This window comes from Babylonia areolata, chromosome 13 (genome assembly GCF_041734735.1).
Source record: "Babylonia areolata isolate BAREFJ2019XMU chromosome 13, ASM4173473v1, whole genome shotgun sequence".
Lineage (NCBI taxonomy): Eukaryota > Metazoa > Mollusca > Gastropoda > Neogastropoda > Buccinidae > Babylonia > Babylonia areolata.
The window spans coordinates 2,479,056-2,483,237 of NC_134888.1; the positions used below are offsets into that span (position 1 = coordinate 2,479,056).

A 4,182-nucleotide genomic window follows, 5' to 3' on the forward strand; every position below is an offset into this window, starting at 1 on the left:
GTAGAGTTACAAAGACACAGACACAGACACAGTCACAGACACACACAGACACAAAATGTACACATGTACACTAACACATGTACACTAACACTTTCACACACACACACACACACATGTACACTAACACTTATACACATGCATGCACACACGCATGCACGCACAGGCACGCATGGGCTCACACGCACACACACACACAGAGTGGCACCCACCCACCCACCCACACACACACACACATGCACACACACACACACATACAGTGATACACACACACTGATACACACACAGAGTGACATATACACATAAATGTACACACACACACACACACACACACACTTCCCATGTGACACAGTGACACCCCTTTCCTGTTAACCTCTAAAACAGAAGAAAACAGCATTGTCCTACGTCAGCATCAGGTTAACATTTGTCACCAAGTTCTACTGACAAAGGATCCAGCCCTGTGTCACTCGCAGGGAACACAACAGTTTTGAAATTGTAGGCTCTTGAGTTAAGTGTTGTTATTCACGATGCACTTCCAACTGTCAAGTATGTGAGTTTGCAGACTGCACTTGTATGTGTGCGTGCGTGTGTGTGTGTGTGTGTGTGTGTGTGTGTGTGTGTGTGTGTGTAAGTGAGCGTGTGCGTGTGTAGTGTAGTGTAGTGTAGTGTGTGCGCATGCGTGTGTGCATGTACATGTGTGTGTGTGTGTGTGTGTGTGTGTGTGTGTGTGTGTGTGTGTGTGTGATTTTAGATGGAAATCAACTTCCTCTCCCCACCATCTCATCATTTTTCAGTCCTTTTCCCCTCCCACAATCACTCAGTTTACATGTGTGTGTGTGTGTGTGTGTGTGTGTGTGTGTGTGTGTGTGTGTGTGTAGTGTAGTGTAGTGTAGTGTGTGCGCATGCGTGTGTGCACGTACATGTGTGTGTGTGTGTGTGTGATTTTAGATGGAAATCAACTTCTTCTCCCCACCATCTCATCATTTTTCAGTCCTTTTCCCCTCCCACAATCACTCAGTTCACATATATATCTTTTAAATAAAAAGAGTGAATGTGTATGCACATGCCTGCGTGTGCGAGCATATGCCTGTTCAGTGTGTATATGTGTGTGCGTCACTGCGTGTATTGTACTGTGTGGTCCCAACAGATTTCTATTGTGAAATTTCTCTGTGTGTTGCCAAAGTGCAGCACCCCCCACCCCCACCCCCCCAATATGCAAACATATTTTGTTTCACAATGATGTACCAGAATGAAAGAGAGATAAAGCACAGCAAAAATGGATTTAGTACTTACTTTACTGGGTCAAGTGTCTGCTTATAACACTCACAAACAAGTATATGTTTGAGATATATATAATAAATAAGGGCAGAAGAACGTGCATATGTAAATAATACATTCAAGATACATGAATGTGCATGATTTATAAAACACATATAATCTCCTCTCCCTCTGTTATTCACAATCAAACACATGTACATAAATATATGACATAGGACACAATCATTTATACTCACATGGATGCAAATACACTATATCAGTATATGGTATATCTTTAAAATGTTTCATGTGTATTAATGCATACACGCGCGCGTGCGCACACACATACAAACTCAGAACTGGTGAATTTCACAAAACCAACAACTAGTGTGCCTGAAATTAGGTAGAAATGACCTACAAAAACTTGAAACTGACCTTCCCAAAAAAAAAATTCAAAAGAGATGACAGACCCAGGCTGCTTTTACTCCTGGATAAACAGTGTTAACTGCCTACAGGCAGTTATAAATGATTAGAGTGATATTGTTACAAAAAATATATTGTTTGTCAATCAACCAAGAGAAGAAATCTAATCTGCATTGTTCTGGAAGTTCTCATCAGATACTGATACTGCAGGAAATAAGTTATGTTTGGCAGTTTGGACACTTAATCTTCTTCTTCTTCTTTGTCTTCTTTTATTATTTCTACTTTACTATTATCATTATTATTATCATTGACAGCCAAATGTGATACAATTCTCTAAATATCGACAATATGCTACATTATCAAGTCTATGGACCATCATTTCCAGCATACACACACCTCACAGTCACAGTGATTGATCATCTTTACCTCGAAGAGCACAAGAAGCTTCAATTGCATTGTTCAAATAAATTATGTCAAACTGAAACCAACCGGTTCTCACTGCAGGTCACACTGATTCAATCACAGTCAACACAAACACCACAACATCTTGATTGGTTGACGCACTCCTGTCGGGCGTCAACACGATTCGTGAAACTGCTGCTGGAGTGACAATACTCACTGATAACTTTCCTTTAACCATTGACGTAAAGAGTTGTGACCCTTTTAACGTAATCGATACTGTCAATGCGATAATGCAAATAAGCATGCGTTCACACGCTCGCAGTTTCGCTTCGACTTCTGTACTTGTGAACGTGAGCTTTCTCAGTCATTCACTACAGGGATTGCAGCAGACGACCATCTGATCAGTGATTCTCGTCTGCACACGGATCACGACACAATAATAACGCGCATCATTACCTTGACGTATGTAGAATGCAGGGAACCAAGGTATCGATCGGAACCAAGGTATCGATCCCAAAAAAGCGGAGGGGAATGAAAGCAATCTGGTACACAGCGAAATAACACTGTCAACACAACCACATCAGCAGCATGCTGTTTGTGGCTCCGCCTCCTGTTTTGCTCAATATCTCGCGAGAGGACACAGGTTTCAAAATGGGTGCCTCCCCTTCGTTCCTCCCACTGATTCATAAACGTCACAAGCGCTTTGTGTCACAAGTGCCTGCTTGTTCTTCATGGGTGTGGGCGTGAAAAGTCAACAGTGATGCCTCGAAATATCCGCTGCTCTCTTTGTGACGGATGAATCTAATTCAGCATCAGTCTATTTCAGTTTCAAGGAGGTGCCAGAGCATTCAGACAGATCCGAATACGCAACGTACACCACATCTGCTATTGCGGGTAAAAAAATTATAAATTTAAAAAAAAGGGGGGGGGGGGGGGAGGGTAGAGAGAGAGGGGTGGGGGAACAGCTGATGTTTGACCTTCGCTTCGCATAAACCTATTCAGGCCTTAAAAGCCTATCAGTCCTATCACTGACGGTTTGTGTAAAACATCGTTAACGTAAAATTGAAATAATATAATGATTATGATTAGACGACTGAACTGAATAAACTTACAGACATAAGTATACCTAAAATAATTGTGACTGAGGGAAAGAGCAGCAGAAATGCAGGAGGCAATTGAGATGACTGAAATAAAAACAAGTATGAAAATGGGGCCACGTCGGGCTGGCTCAGCTACTACTGAGCCCGCGCGCACCCCGGCACTCAGAACACACGCACCCGGGTGACAAGCATGCATTATTCGGTCGTGACACAGACACTGGCAAGCCAGTGTGTCAGTGTAAACCGCTATGCACACACACACACACACACACACACACCGTGCACACACACACACCGTGACAACTGAACTAACAAAACTCGAGATACCTACACGGCAACTGACTGAAAGCACGTGCAACAAATCTGTAGCCGGTCCCACAGCAGGAACGTTCAGTTGTTCAGTTTTTCAGTCTTCCCGTTCAAAGCTCAGACCCAGAACCTGCTCCAGTTTGACTCAAAGAAATCTGTACAAGTGCAAATCTACCAGTATTTCACCTTGTTGTGAAAAAGATTATCAGCCAATGAGATCTTTCACCGGGCGGGTCACTGACTCTGACGTTACAGGTTGTGAATTTTCGGCGAATTCTTCTATCTCAAGCGGATGTGTGCACTTGGCGTTAATGTGATGAAACTCAAGGTTGTTATCGACTGATTTAATCAGTCACTTGATCGGAGACGCCCCAACTGTTGCCGTCAATTAAACCTATCCTTCTCAGTTATCTGCTGCCGGATGTACTAGATGAAAGTCATGTGACGTACCGCTCTGCGCGCGCGCGCGCGCGTGTGTGTATGTGTGTGTGTGTGTGTGCCAGGCTATGCGGATGTAATCGAGAAGAAGAAGTTAACAAGAACAACAACAACAAGTGACAACAACTAGAAGACGTAGAAGACGAATTAAAAGAAGATCTACAAGTGACAACGACGACGACGACAATAACAACTACAATGCTAATGATAATGACCGTGGCTATGATAATGATGATAATTATTGATCCAAATCATG

At 42.9% G+C, this 4,182-nt stretch overlaps 1 protein-coding gene across 7 annotated transcripts in view; it reads right to left on the bottom strand.

Annotated features, from left to right (window-relative positions):
• LOC143288978 (GTPase-activating protein skywalker-like) overlaps positions 1–3,651 on the bottom strand; it is a 41,909-nt gene extending 38,258 nt beyond the window's left edge. For 4 of the 7 annotated variants that reach the window (XR_013056160.1, XR_013056161.1, XM_076597699.1 and 1 more), the window contains exon 1: positions 2,536–2,689. The gene's annotated coding sequence lies outside the window, so the exon portion shown is untranslated. Of the gene's footprint in view, positions 1–2,103; positions 2,399–2,535; positions 2,690–3,510 lie in introns of those variants that run through there. The other 3 variants (XM_076597696.1, XM_076597698.1, XM_076597695.1) reach the window with 3 other exon arrangements.
• Between the last annotated feature and the right edge of the window lie 531 nt (positions 3,652–4,182).